The sequence below is a fragment of the Dermacentor variabilis genome, chromosome 2 (assembly GCF_050947875.1).
Source record: "Dermacentor variabilis isolate Ectoservices chromosome 2, ASM5094787v1, whole genome shotgun sequence".
NCBI lineage: Eukaryota > Metazoa > Arthropoda > Arachnida > Ixodida > Ixodidae > Dermacentor > Dermacentor variabilis.
Window position 1 is genome coordinate 202,320,047 of NC_134569.1, and position 15,633 is coordinate 202,335,679.

The window sequence follows — 15,633 nt, forward strand, 5'->3', positions numbered from 1 at the left end:
AAATCGTAAAGCGCATCCTGAAAAAGACTCGAGAGCCGAGGAAGGATTTCTGGCTGGGTTTACTAGCCTATCGCTCAACACCACTGGAATATGGGCATTCTCCAGGTGAGCTTCTGCAAAGAAGGCTACTTCGTTCTAACCTTCCTGACTTCGGCAGGGTGTCCGGGACGCGTATTTTCATCTGCTAGCAGCTACAACGGGGCGTGGCACTATAGGCCAAAGCAGGTCACGTGACTTCCGTTGCTTTGAAAGAAGTCAGCTAAAAGCTAAGTGTACTGTGGCGTATGTATTGTTAAACAAGATTTCGTAAATCACAAAAATACTGTACGCGACGCCCATTGCTGAAATTAACGCCTGTTGGAAGCTACGACACTTACGGCACCGCAACCTCGCCCTGGCAAATGGCGACGCCCTAGGATGAGCACTGCTGATCGAGCTACCGAGCGTCGGTGGAGCGCCACAGCCTACAGAAAGCGAAATGTGAGTAAACTTTTACATCATTAGCTGTGCTGTCTCAATCGGTGCGCTTGACTGTGCTAATAGAAAGCGTGATGAGTGGGCTTGCTGGTATGTACTTATGTCGCGTTCGTAGCATTTGCTGTGTTGACGCCAGGTATGTACGCTTCAGCACGAGTTGGAATTGTTGGTCGCTGACGCGGTCGTGGTCGCTGCGAGCGCGTGAGGTCCAGGAAATGAAGATGCAGTGTTTATAATTACAAAAATAACTAGAGAGAGTCAATGTTTGCAGCTGCTTATTTAGATAGTCGCTCTCTCTTAACCGTGGGAAAGTGCAAGTAGAATGCTGGGCAAGTTTTGCACTTTTCTGTTCGTGCTTTTCGAGTGTGCAAAGAGGACAAAACGCGGGTAATGGGACACATGCATGCAACATTACGAACTATTTGAATGAACCTTAAACAAAACTTTTATGGTGACGCTTTCTGTTACCTCCTTTCTGCGTTATCCGCATCATGCTTATTGCAGCTTCGGCGGATAGTTTAAAAAGAAAACGAGAAACCCTCGGTTGCAGAGGCAAGAATCTTTATTTCCTGCATAAAGATACTCTGAATTAACGTCGATCATGCCATTCACAATAACAGTGACAAATTTAATTACTTCAGGTCACTTGTTACTCAGTCAGCTGCATTGGCTGTTTTAGAGTTCCAAGAAATATGAAATGATGTTAAAGACACAATTAAGCTTCTACGGAAAAGATTTGCTGACAGCCAGCTAAATGAGCAAGATAAGCTGTGAAGCCTGCTTGAATAGCAGGCTTTACTGCCAGTGTACCCTTTGGCTTATATGTATCGCCTGTGTGGGCACATCAAAAGGTTAAAAGCCATTGTTACAAGTCTCGCCACATACTGCTTGATGTTGTGCCGTGTTCAAATTCTGCAAACGAATGTAGTCCTTCGATTTCATGAAGCACATTATTCATCATGAGCAGGCAGCAAGGATTCTCAAAGGAATCAATGAGTCTGCCTCAACGAAATCTGGAATATCTTCTGATGTTCTTCAGCGCACAACTTTTGGTGCAGGTAGGCCCTCGGTGAGACCAAGGTGCATGTTGCTCAGAACAGTGCTAAGCCATTGACATTAAAAAAAGTGCCCCATTTCACAAAAAAACAGCTACCTTTAAAAGCTCAGTATAGGCAGATGCACCCTCTTCTTTTTGCGACTCTGCTGAACCTAGTACATCAAGCAAAACAATAAAAAGAAGACTGCTCAACAAAGCTGGGAGATGTTTGATCGCCTCAAGCAAGGGCCTCTGTCAAGAAAATAAAGAGACATGTGAAACGCAGTCTATGTTAAAACATTGATGGCATTAGTACTGCAGCAAATAAATGTTACAGCATGGTCAACCAAGGTTGATCTTGAAGGTGGTACAATGTCATACAGTTTCTATATAACGATAGCTGGTACAAGGAAAGTACAACGGAATTTGAGCCAATCCCAAAGACAGTGCCTCAAAGCACGAGCTCCCGAGAAACTACCGCATGACACACTCGCCACACATCTCAAAGGGCTAGTGGGCTTCGGCACATTAGGAGTCTCCGTCCAATCATAGCCTAGTGATTAGAGCATTTGGCTGCTGTGCTCAAAGGCAGAGGTTCGATTCCATTGTTGGTCAGGCATTTCTTCTTACTACAGAGGTCCAAGTTGAGTAGAGGCATTGCAACAAGGCTAGTGCATCTATGCAAACAGTAAAGTTAGCTAGATCTCCATGCACAATGTTTGAGGATGCAGATGCAAAATGCAAATCAATCACTGAATGCATTAATGTGGATGAGGTGCCCAAAGATGGAGCTTGCATTCCTGAGAAGAGTAGACACTGCAGCAACATTAGAGCATGATCTGTGCGAGAGCTCAACGAGGGTGTGCCAGTATAAGCACAGGCACTTCGTGTACAATATGACAAGGCAGCTGTCTACCGACACCATTCCCTATGTTTATGTCATGTGCCTCCAACAAACATCCTTGAAAGACAACCCGCGGATCTCGCACGCTCAGTTGATCGCAGCACATTCAATGATGCAAGGGTCAGACCTGTAGATGAGTGGAGCGGGAGAAACAGAAGAGCTCTGAAGCACAGACAGCATAGGTCTCATACAGCGAGCAACCCGAATAACAAACTATATAAGTGAAATGTAATCATGTAATCATTCAAGTAATACAGTTTTGTTATCATCTTAAACGAACCGACACTTGTTTTTCCAGCATGTAATCATTCAAGTAATGCAGTTTTGTCATCATTTTAAACGAACCAACACTTGTTTTCACTGTCAGCATGCGGCATCAAGAGAGTGCTCAATGAGCTGAAGCTGGATATAGGAGTTATACAACGAAGCACGTCCAGCAAGCAACTAAGGGGAGCAATTCACAAGCGCAGACAAGGGTGCTTGACAACTCTAAAGTTGAAAAAAAAAAGACAACTTGAAGTTAGTGTCACCGAGCAGTGTCATGTTGAACGGGGCCCAACTTATGGAGCAAGGGCCTTTGACTAATCACTACCCTCCTAAAAGTTGCATGTTCCGCTATTTTTAAATTTATTCTCCTTTGCAAAAAGCTGCTCTGCTTTCAAGGTCGTTTCTAGAGTGAAATTTTCAGAAACAGGACGAGGTACTTCTCACGTAAATTAAATTTCTGCTAACAGAATGAAAATATCAGGTATTGTACATATGGCGACAACACAAAAAATAAACTTGGTTTTGAAGTGATGGGATATTTACAGTTTTTACACTTCCTAAAAAAGAAGTGGCTGATCGCGCTGTCACCACAGCAGCTGGTGCGCGCAGCGGCTATTCTGGCAAACGACGCACCTTGGCTTTGCTATAAGAGCCCTGTCTGGATGGAGCCAGCATCACTTCAGAGCGATCCAGGCAGCAAGTAGCACCTGCCATGTACTAAACCCTGACCTTGCATCTTTGCAGGTACATAAGCGTTCAAATGTTCATCTCGAGTTCAAATTATAGCTGCTGGATCGCTCTGCATTGTTGCATTGTTGCTCTGTTGTAGGAAAATTGTAATGGGTGAAAATCCGCTGAAATCATTTGCACAGGTTCTTGCGGACAAACCGCCGGGTACCATTAAAGAACTAGCTAAAGTCTTGGTTGACATAACTTCAAAGCTGGAAAGTATCACAACAAGCATCAGAGTTGACATAAAAAGCTTAGTAGCAGACAACAAACAGTCCCAGAGGGACATGCAGGACATCAAGACATCCATGGATGTCACGAATAGGACATTTGAGCAACTAAGGACTGACGTGCACAACGTGCACCACGAACTATCAGAAGTGAAACACCAGCAGGCTAGCATTATTGGCGATGTGTGCCAGTTGCAGGGGGAAGTGAGAGAAATGCGACAGGAAATAATCGAGCTCAAGCAATACAGTCGTCGGAACAACTTGCAAATAAGAAATGTTCCATTGTCGGCAGACGAATCGCTGCCAGACATGATGCAAAACATAGCGACTTGCTTGAAGATGGAACTTCGTACCGAAGATATCGATGTACTGCATCGAGTTCCTACCAAAAACAAGGCTCAACAGAATATTTTGATAAGGTTTACCTCCATTGCAGTCCGAGACAAAATGATAAAGAATGCCAAGAAAGAGAGATTGTCTACATCGGCCCTTGGCTTCCAAAAGAATGAGCCCATATTCATTAATGAACACCTCTGCCAAGTGAGAAGAGAGAAAAATTGGAAGTATGTATGGGAATCGCAGGCCAAAATTCTAATGCGGAAAACTGAGAATTCTCGTGTATTGCACATCATTTCTGAAGACGACCTGAAAAAGGTAGTTTAGAGCCTCTAGAGCTAAGTCTTGTTTGCCACACCAATCATGGCGTTCTCTAGAGCCTCTAGAGCTAAGTCTTGTTTGCCACACATTCTCAATCCGTGATGGCATTCTCAATCCATGGCATTCTCAATCCGTGATGTTGAACGGGAATTCCACAAAACCCAGGGTATATCGATACTTCACTGTAACATTCGAAGTTTTCGAAGAAACAAAGATACATTGTGTTCCTTTTTGGCACAGCATAATTTTACCTTTGATGTAATTGGCTTAACGGAAACTTGGTTAAAAGAAGGTGAGCACATCTCCATTCCGTGATACAGTCTTGTAAGCAATCCCAGGAATGCTGTATCGCGCGGTGGTGGAGTGGCTCTACTAATCAAGCAGGCGGTACCCTTTAGGATTATCACCGATACTGAGATTAGTAACAGTACGGTTGAATCTCTCTTTGTTCTTTTAGATTCATGTTCAGTTGTTGGTGCAATATACCGGCCACCAAACTCGAGTCTGCCCGTTTTTTATCAATCGTTGGAATCTATCTTTTCCACCCTAAGCAGTAAGAGCTATGGTACCATCACTATTGTTTGCGACTTTAACATTGATGTCAGCAAAGACACGAATTGTGAATACACGCACCTACTTGAGTCATACAACTTTAAGAATACAATCTAAGAACCTACTAGATTGTCACCAAGTGCATCTACAACTATAAACCATGTATTGTGTAACATTGATAACATACATTCTGGCGTATACGATAAGTCTCACTGACCACTGCCCTATTTTGTGTTATTACACAGCGCAAATAACACCATTGCAAAAAAGACCATCTTGGCAAATCGCAGGATAAATTACAAAATACTGCGGCAAAAAATTAAGGAAAAGGAATTTCAAGATGAATTTAGCAGTGACGCTCATATCGAATGCGCTAACTTTACAATTGCATTAGCCCACATGATATCTCAGTGTACCACATATAAACAAAACAAATACGAGGAACCTTTGTGGCTGTGGATGAATAACGCCATACTTACAGCAATAAAAGAAAAGGACTGGTGGTACCAAAAATGGAAAAAACATAGAGATAACACCTATTATTTGCAAAATTATCGTATATCTCGTAACCACGTAGTAGCTGTTATCCGGAGGCGGAAAAAAGAATACAATGCATTCTTTATAAAACAAGCACAAGGCAATACCAAAAAAATGTGGGAAATTATAAAAGCAGTAATTGATAAACCAAATAAAAAAAACCGATCACTCTTGAACATGTTGATGCCAAGTGCGCCGGCACTTTTAATGCGTATTTTACTAGCATTGGCCCAAAGCTAGCGGAGCGTATTCCAGTTACTGAAAGCAATGTCGATTGCCCCATCATCCATGCATGTTTTTCCTTGGATCAAGTGGACGAGCATGCCATAACCTCAATAATATCAGGCATGCCTTGCTACAAAGCTACTGGCCACGATGGCATTACCGTAAAAGCATTGAAAGACAATATGGATATTCTTGTGCCAGTACTCACTAAAATAATTAATAACTGTATAAGCCGAGGCACATACCCTGACATATTAAAGATAGCAAGAGTTCCTCCTATACATAAAAATGGTGACGTCGATGACCCTGGAAGCTATCGGCCTATCTCTGTGCTTAGCATAATAAATACTGTATTTGAAAAGGTCATCGCAGCTCAGCTGAAGCACTACCTAAACGAAAACAAACTTCTAACTGATTCCCAACATGGATTTAGAGCCAATCGATCAATGTCATCAGCAGTGTTAGAACTAACCCAGAGTATATACACAGCTCTACACAAAAACGAGATTGGCGTAGGATTATTTTTAGATTTAAAGAAAGCATTTCACACAGTCTGTCATTCCCTACTTCTAGAAAAATTACGAACTTATGGTTTTAGCGAAATTACAATGGACCTCTTTTCAAGCTACCTAAATTGTCGAAAACAATATGTAAAATTTGGCTCCTTTGTTTCCCAGTATACTACTATAGTCACAGGAGTTCCGCAAGGATCAGTTTTGGGGCCCATACTGTTCTCGCTATATGTAAATGACCTCCCAACAATACTAAAGTCATCAAAATGTATCATGTACGCTGACGATACCACGCTATTATTTTCGTGTAAAATCTCCTGGCATATTGCGGAACACTATAAACAGCGAGTTATCCAACATATCAACTTGGTTTGCTTGTAATAAATTAACACTAAACAGAGATAAGACAAAATACATGGTATTCAACTCCCGTTATTCCAGGGGTGACACAATTGGCATGCAAATTCACCTTCTAGGTGGAACAGTAGAACAGCTCGATCACATAAAATATTTAGGGGTATTATTGGACTGCAACTTGAACTGGAGACCACATATATCTAGTATATGCGTGAAATTAGCTTCGCCTTGCTATTTATTAATAAAATGCAGGGAATATCTGGACCTTAGCGTACTTAAAGTTGTTTACTTTTCCATATTTCACTGTCACATCACATACTGTTCTGAATCATGGTGTAGCACATATAAAACATACATAGATCCCGTCTTTCGGTTACAGAAAAGGGCCTTGCGCATTATGACATACACAAGCCCACATGATAATACTGACATGCTGTTCTGTCGTCTCGGTATATTACCATTATCTCTGGCATGCGAAATGAAAGTCGCCATTTTGATTAACAATATTTTTCCTGGGAATCACTTATTATCACGAAGCCTGTTTATTACACCTAATCGCAATACAAGGGGTGCAAAAGATATAAATTTTAACCTACCAATCACTCGTAACACGTATGGCCAACGACTACTTGAGTTTCATGGTGCTAAAATTTGGAGTACAGTACCTCTTGAGGTAAAAATTGCCATCGATTTCGTGTCTGCTGTTAAAAAGCTATACCTATCAAAAAGTACGTGATTTTTCGTCAGTCTGGTTCTCCACTTGTTTCAGACTGTGCAAGATTATTCCTCGTGGATCTATTCAGAAAGCCTAAACACTTCAACACAGACCCTTGCAAATATGTCACTTCTACGTATAATATGCTATCTTGGTTTTTCATTGTGTATGTGCATGTATTCTCCTGACAGTTCTGTTTTATTACCATTGATTGATATGCACTGTTTTTCTTTTTTAATGGTTTTAATTATATGTATCCACCTAACTGTATTAGGTTGTATCATTAAAAACTAGATATGCACATGACATTGTAGCTGCTACTACATATATGACTATGGGCCTACACTAGCCTTTGGCTACAGGCCCAACAGTTCCTTTGTACAAATTATTATCAATGAAAAATAAACTGAATTGAATTGAAATTGAAATCCTGCAATACAGGGCACCTAGAAGGTATCAAAGAATAATGAATATGTGCATTATTTTTTAAATGGTGCTTTTGTAAGCCAATACACTTATGCTCAATACAATGATCATAACTTTCTGTTTGTACCAAATTGATGAAATTTATGCAAAGTTTCACTAAAATTGGTTAAATTGTTCAAAAGTTGACCTTTCAGTCTTGCATCCGTCCTTAAATACCAGGCATGTTTTTTAGCTGCGGCTCATATTTTTTTAAAAATCGCTTGTGGCGTATAGCACAGTTCTAACCCTTAAACTACATTACTCGGCGATTTGGCCATAACTGCTACGAAAAAGTGAGTTCATGACACACATTGAAATTTACAAGTTATAGCTGGTGAGTTCGCTAGGTGTGTCCACTTGGGAACAAATTCTCATGATGCGATTTTCGAGGTATTGATGTTCAAAGTCTATGACAAAATACATGGTGATTTTAGTTACTAGTTTGACAGCAAAACCCATAAACCGATACCATCCTCCGAATTTGTTCCGCAGTCGATGCGTTTTTCATACTGGCTAACTGCAAGTCGTAAATTGCAACATGTGCTGTAAATAATTAGTAAAGAACTAATTAGCAAAATTTGGTAGTAATTTCACATTTGCTTATTTGGGGGATTGTTCTCTGCCTCATCAATTAACTTAGTTCAAGTATTAAAATGTGCCACAGACAATTTTTAAAAATTTTCTGCAGCTAAAAAAAACTGACATATTAGCTGTCACCAGTTTTAGTGGCTCTTAGCTGCCGGCACATTCGCTTGAACTGAGTCACTTAATTTGTGCCCGCGTTTTGGTTTCCTTGTATTGCCAGCTTTGGCTGGCCGACCAGAAGGAATTCGGCCGAACTTTCTGGTGACTCCGCTTCGGCGCCTTGCCGAAGCTGTTGGCTGGACCCGCATTTTCTTACCATGGTGTCTATGCGCTCGAGCAGCAGCATTTAGCCTCAGGAGCATGCTGTATGCTCCACTGCTGCTGGAAACTTTTCCTATTGCAGCAGTAAAGCTCCTCAGCAACACTCCATAGCCGGGGTTCCCTTCTGCAAACTTGTGCATTCTCCTGAGTGCCCTTTCCAATGCAGTGTAGGTTTCTTCAGTGTCCTGCAAAATTATTTTACATCATATTGCACCATTCTGTTCACACAGGGAAACAGCACAAAAACTCAACCATCAAGCAGAGTCAGACATAATGTTAACTATTGTAAGCAGTTCCATCGTGAAGTCTGTAATCTTTAGTTACATCACATGCCTATAGGTTATTTGTATTATGGGCAAACTTTGTTCTGTCTTTGGGCAGACGAACCTGTATTCTTATTGATTTGGCGTTGTCACATTATGCAATGTTCTTGCACATGCTTTGGTTGTCTGTTTAAGTTGTGTGCTTTTAATACCGAACATTACTGCCAGCCATATGCTGTCTGCATATGGCTGGCAAGGTTGGCAAGTAGCAAAGGTTGAGAAATAGTCACCCTCAAATAAGCTTGGATGACATAAACACACTTTGTGGCCTTGAAGTACCCATGCGGTTTCAAATATGTGTGGAGCAATATGTAAAGAAGACTTTTGTGTTCGCAGCTCCCATTGTATACAATCAGCCACAATTATGTCAGCTGCAGTTGTACATTTTCGACTACTATTATTACTCTTCTAAGCATGGGACACAACTCAATCTTGGATATAAAGCACTGCACACTGTCATTCACACCTCGAAATGACTCCATATGGAAAGAGTCAGAATACCTCTGGTTGTGCACAGAAGTCGGGAGCAGTGCTTGGCCCTGGCTGAGGACAGAAGTCGGGAGCAGTGCTTGGTCCTGGCTGTTGACAGGAGTTGGGAGCAATTCTTTGCCATGGCTGTTGTTGCGATGGCGCGCCTGAGGCACTTTCCGCCATGTTGAGGGCTTCATCTTCTATTGGCTCACTGGGGGCATCGCCTTGTGCTGGCCTCATCGGTAAAAAGAAATCCAGCGGGGGGCATCGCTCACCTAATGCAAGCTGCCCAATCTGCTTACAGTCTGCTGGTGTGAACTTAGGGCTATTAGGGAAGCACCCTCCGAAGGCCCTCTGCACTGCAGCCTGGTGCTTACAGAAGGCACCTTGGCTGCCTACCCAACAGGTGCAAATGCCCACATCAGCTTGTACCTGATATGTTGCGTTGCTGGAGGAACTGGGCACATAGTATGTTTCGCCAGATTTGGTAACACTCACTGCGGGCAGCTCTGGAAGGTCTTGCAGCAGGTGTTCAAACGTGAGGCGATGTGATGCCTCTCGGTGGTGCGCATGCCGCAGAAGCCTTGTCTCGAAATACTTCTCCCAAGTCGAGACTATTATCTCGACCAAGGCAACTGCATTGTATGCCTTTGTACGGCAAAGGACAACATCTTTTAGAATTCTTATTGAGGCTTCTGAATAGTTATTTGTGTTGTGCCCCCTTGTTGCAAGATTTGTTCGGTACATCTGCACCCATTCTTTTTCGCAGCAAAGAAATGCCTCCACTCGGTGGACATAGCCTTCATGGCCAACAGTGCGGAGATGCTCTTTTGCTGCTTCCAGCTGGCTCTTGTCCTTTGCATAAAGTATCTGCAAATTACAAGGCAAGTAGGATCTTGCTCAGGACATTCATGGTTATACCGCACCCTGAGTGGGGATGAGGAAGAGAATAAGAAGGTGCACCTAGCAAGTGGAAGTTATTGCTTAAAAAAAGGGTGAGGGAGGATAAATAGAAAAGGGGATGGTGTTTAGCTGATATAGAAAAACGACAGGTATGGGTCCTGCTGTTATTTGCAAGCTGGGCTGAAGAAAACAGAAACAGATTCAAACATGCTAGCAGGGGCTGATCATACAGTGGGCTTACCTTCCTGCAAAATAGGAAATAAAGGGAATTAAAATTAAAATAAAAATGGTAGATGAAATTTCCCAAAGGCTTGTTCAGTTGGGAGTAGAAGTACTAATACAAATCTTTTTCAGTAGTGAGGGAGAGAAAAATCTGATTGACCAAATATTAAATAAAACAATCACTTTATGCTTGGTAAGATGGCATTTTAGTAAAACATGCCTTGTCCGGTAAGAAAGTCAAGAAATCTAACAACTTAGTAAATTAGAAAAGAAGATATGATCAGTTGCGGTCTAACAAGCTGTCAGACCTAATGGCATAAATGTTTCAAAGGTAGCCAATGAGTTCATTTGTTACACTAATGGACAAATATAACCAGCAGCCCTTCATTTTTTGCAGTCTGCAGATGGGCTTAGAAGCATTGAATCATTGAAAACAAGAAAAAAGCTGATTTTATAGAAATATATAAGCGACTTTTCTTTTGCTTCTAGAAACAAGCAATACTGCTCACAAATAGTAGGTCCCCTTTTCCTTCTTGTATTTGATTTCTTACTCTCCCATTAGAGCTGGGATATTTGCAATGGCACTGCTGATTGTAGTCATTAGTATGAGCAGATGGACATGTTCTACCAAGTTTCCATGGTGAGTGCTGTTGATGCAGGCTTATTTTAGTTTATTTTTCCCTCTTTTTAGGCTCGGCAATAATAGTTGCATTATGCACTTTTTCATGTTTGACATACAATCAAGGTTACTGAAATGCAAGAAAGCCTGTGGCAGCTACCATTGCAAATATACACATGCCCCAAAGATGCAAGGTGTTTTTTTTTCTAACGAAAACACATGCAGTCTCACTGTCAACACAGGATAGCTTTTAAGTCTTGAGGCCTGTATGCCTGAATACCTCAAGGGCAGCCACTGCTTTATTTTTATTGGTAGTGGACTGTATGTCACAAGTAGAAGTAATTTCTGCTGCCTTGATGAGTGTCATGATGTATGCCACATAAATTTTTTTACTAGGATGTCATAAAAAAATGTTCATTTCCATTGCACTTTACCTCATTTCAACACCTCTTGGTATGTACGACAGTCACTTCATCATGCAATTTTTAAGTGTTCATTTCTGTACCTTTTGGAAGGCAGCCATCAGTTGACGTCGGTCTTCCTTGGGGACTTTGTTACCCGCTGCAGTCAGCCAGCGCCATTCTGCTTGCAGCACATGAAACTGGCACAGGAGCTGTTCTGCTGCGGGCCATGCCTTTTTCAGAGCATCCTTCTCGGGACGTGAATTGTCCGACATCAGTACTAAGGGAGCCTGCAATAAGGATTGCATAGATTGCAAATATATTCTAACATCTGGATGTAGATATCTAAGTAGGCTTTCTGCTGCCTATTCATTGCTAATTTTCCTCCATAACTCTATTTCATTAAACTAAAATACTGAATGAATGGTATAAGAATGATGTCGAATCTATGTGTTGTGCCTGTTCTTTTACAGAATTTATAACATTTTGAAAATTTGCTTTTTCAATGCATTTATAACACCTCAAGTTTGCTGTCTGGGCTCTAATGTTTGTTAAATACAACACCATTACAAGAACACTCACTGCCATACATTGAATGAATTAGCCACCCAAATGACAATAACCAATTGCAGTTAGAGTAGCAACAAGTTTGAGCTCCACCTGCTAGGCTATTATCTTCACTGCTATGAATCCATTTGTTCATACCAAATGCTATAATGCAGCTGGCACCGAACTTAGTGGACATGTGTCAGTAAAACTATGGTCGAAACATTATTGTAGTGGCTATTTCTGATGCTAACTGCCGATTCAAATTGTGAATAAATCAAATTATTGGAAAAGAAACTGCACCAATCTTTTTAAACTGTATATGCAGTAGCAACTGCTGACAACACTAAGGTGAAAGTTGGAACAATGTTGTTAACACTTGCTTCATGCCTTGCCTATCGTTTTTTATGCCACACAATTGGAACCTAAAACCAAAAAGCTTGCTCTAATTCCCAGAGAGTTTTATTTTTCCTATCATTTATAGAACTTGACAAATTTAAACCATTATAAAAATGAAGAATGCAAAATGAAAAGTGGGGGACACCATAATTTTGTAACCAGGTGCCCTCGGAATCTAGTTTAATACGATGGAGTGGAGATGAATTTCTCAAGCAACTTCCAGTTGCAGTAATCACTGAAGAGCTTTATTGGACTGCAGTGCATTGTTTGCTTTATGGAAAGCGCCGCGCTCCACTTTGAAATCGAGGGGCAGCTTCAATGTCCTCATTTTTTCCACTGTCAGTATTTCATTTGTTCTTTACCTGCCTTAACATGTCACCGTACTAACCAGCTCACATGAAGAACCTAGTTCAGTGGGGCAGCTTCAAGTCAAGGCTCGTTAGAGAATGTGGCAGTTAGTGTGCACTTTCATGCATGCACTTATCCTCATTTACTTAAATCGCACCACCACAAGTCGCTCGTTCACAGTGCCGTTGGTGCTTGTGCGATATCAGGTTTAGGTGCCTGTACATAATACTACACAACAGTAATGCATACAATGGTGATCCTAATCAGTATTATTTTTAGGAAAGTAGCTCCTCTATGAGAATTAAGCAGAACCGAAAAATCGGCTATCACAACATCGCTTTCTTCTAGAGTCCGGCCAAGGTAACTATGTTCATTTGCAGTTTATTTGTTAGATTGTCTGGCAGTCCCTGAAGTTCGCAACTCTGCGGCAGCACCAGAGCTAAAAAAAAAGTTTATTTCAAAATTCTGCAAGGTCCATGACTTGGCCACACATTGCCACAGTGAATACTTGAGCACTAACAACTGTATTTTTGTTATTGAACTAACATTTGTATCTGTCGTAATTATTCAAGGTCAACCCATTGCTTTCTTCAGTGAAATAAATTCTGGTGGTATGCGTGGCAAAACCACTAAATTATTATTATTATTATGAGATCCTTTGCAGGGGACGCTGGATTAATTTTGACCATGTGGGATTCTTTAACGCACGCCTAAATCTAAGTATATGGGCTTGTTTGTGGCTGCCGTGGTAGGGATCGAACTCGCAGCCTTGCATTCAGAAGCGCAATGCCATAGCCACTAAGCTACCTATTCAGCCTTGCTTACTTTCCTGGTAGTGTTATTCTTTGTATTTTTTTCTAGAGCTGCCATATTTATATATTATGGATACTAGGAACACAGTGTTCTACAGAGCCTATTATTTTCTGTCCAAGTGTGCAGAACGCGTTGAGAATAAGCGTTATGAACAAAAAGAAAAATATTTCACAGAAGCTTTTTCAGAAACGGGGGAGGAACACGAGGCAGAAAACTGGAAGTGGGTTTCATCCCAATGCACTTATATGCACAGACAGCGCTTGTGATATGTGAACCATGGATGAACCATTTGCTTTACGCCACATGCGTGACAACACTGCAGCCAGAGATCTTGCGTCAGTCTGTCTCCTCTGACCGTGCTTTCAAAAGACAGCGAGTCGCTTGCCAAAATTCCTCCTTGTCCAGCGGTCCAGCTCTAAACAAACAAACGACGATTGCTGCCTGTCATTTAGTGTTGATGAAATACATTTAGCCAGAAGCTTTCTGCACAACACCGAAACTGAGCAAGAAATTTTTTTCCAAATATTTCGCCTGTAGACAACACTTGTCCATAGTTTTAATCTATGCAGTGAAAAGGGGCATGTATGAGCCTATCTTCTAATTGTCTCTAGTGGTTGCCGTGCTAGCCTAAAACACTACTTGCCCACTGAATAGTCCTTTTACAATGCAAGAAACAGTCTTCTGTTTGAAACACGACTGTTGCTCAGAAGGAGCACTGAGATCATGATTTTTGCCATGGCCAACACTGACCTATAACAAATCTTATTCCGAATGCCTCAAAAAATTATACGTATAGCTACTGATATTTAAGAACCCAACCAACACTGACACCAAGGATGACATAGGGGAAATTAGTTGTGCTTAATAAATGAAATAAAGAAGCGATAAATTCACGTAAATGAAAGGGGATAAAAAAACAACTTGCCTTAGGTGGGGAACGATCCCCCACGCATTTCACGTGTGATGCTCTGCCAATTATGCTACAGTGGCACTGTTTCCCCATCCACTTTCTTGGGTATTTATGTTTCCTAGTAGCTAGTGTAACTTAATGTGGATAGCTACAAGATTGAATTTTTCATTAACAGGAACCTGTACCTGTCTGTTGCCGAAGCATGATGGGCAGCTATCCTTGAGCAGTTGGAAGGCAAGGCTGTAGCCCTCCGTGGTTTGAGAGCTGTGCAGCAACACAGCAATAGGCACGGCACCTGCTTTTGTGGCGGTAAGCATTATTGTCGCTGTGCTTCTTGTCACATCACACGAGGAGGTTGAATCAACAAATATTATCTCCTGAGCGGCATCCAGAGACTGAGCTCGCTGCATGATAGGAGTGACCACAAGCACCGCCCAGCAGTCTGGTGTGCCAGCTGTGTAGATGTACGTCCCTGCATAATGCGAGCATACGGTCATCAAGTGAATTTCACAATGTCAAGCAAGAGAATCAGTGAATTGGAAAGCTTCTATGACATGTTACATAAATTTAATACATTGTTACGCGAAGAGCTTTTCAATTGCTATTATTGCACTGTTTACTCAAATTTCTTTAACAGCTGTTATTGTTACTGTACATTATTCAGAGCAGCTTCTACGTCATATTGGGAAACTTGACTAAATGCACAAGTGAATACATAAGAAATTCAACTGTTTCCAACAGATATATATAAATGTAAAAAGAGGGTAAAAGTAATTTCATTCATTCTTTACACTTTGCAGCAACAAAATGTAGGCAATGGTGAAGTGGTGCACAAGGTGCTAAAATAGCGTACTACCAATGCATATTGAATGGCTGAATACTAGTGCTAATCTCAATTTTTATGAAGTGTTGCCTTGTGCTCTGAATGGACTAATTTTGGGATAGAAACGTGCCCTTTAGTGTTTTCATCGAGTGTCTTAATAGTGGGATTTAAATTGGTAATTACTGGCCTCCAACAGATCCTAATGTTCACCTCTGCAAACCATAGGTTCATAATTGGGGACCCAAATGCTTTTGGCGCGCAAGAAAATAGTGGCCCCACAACTGTG

General features: G+C 41.4%; 1 long non-coding RNA gene across 3 annotated transcripts in view; it reads left to right on the plus strand.

The window, feature by feature from the left end:
* The first annotated feature begins 249 nt into the window (after positions 1–249).
* LOC142573042 (uncharacterized) overlaps positions 250–15,633 on the plus strand; it is a 35,903-nt gene continuing 20,519 nt past the window's right edge. For 2 of the 3 annotated variants that reach the window (XR_012826199.1, XR_012826200.1), the window contains exons 1-3: positions 251–480; positions 10,133–10,247; positions 14,700–14,833. This is a non-coding gene — a long non-coding RNA (uncharacterized LOC142573042). Of the gene's footprint in view, positions 481–10,132; positions 10,248–14,699; positions 14,834–15,633 lie in introns of all 3 variants that reach the window. The other variant, XR_012826201.1, reaches the window with a different exon arrangement.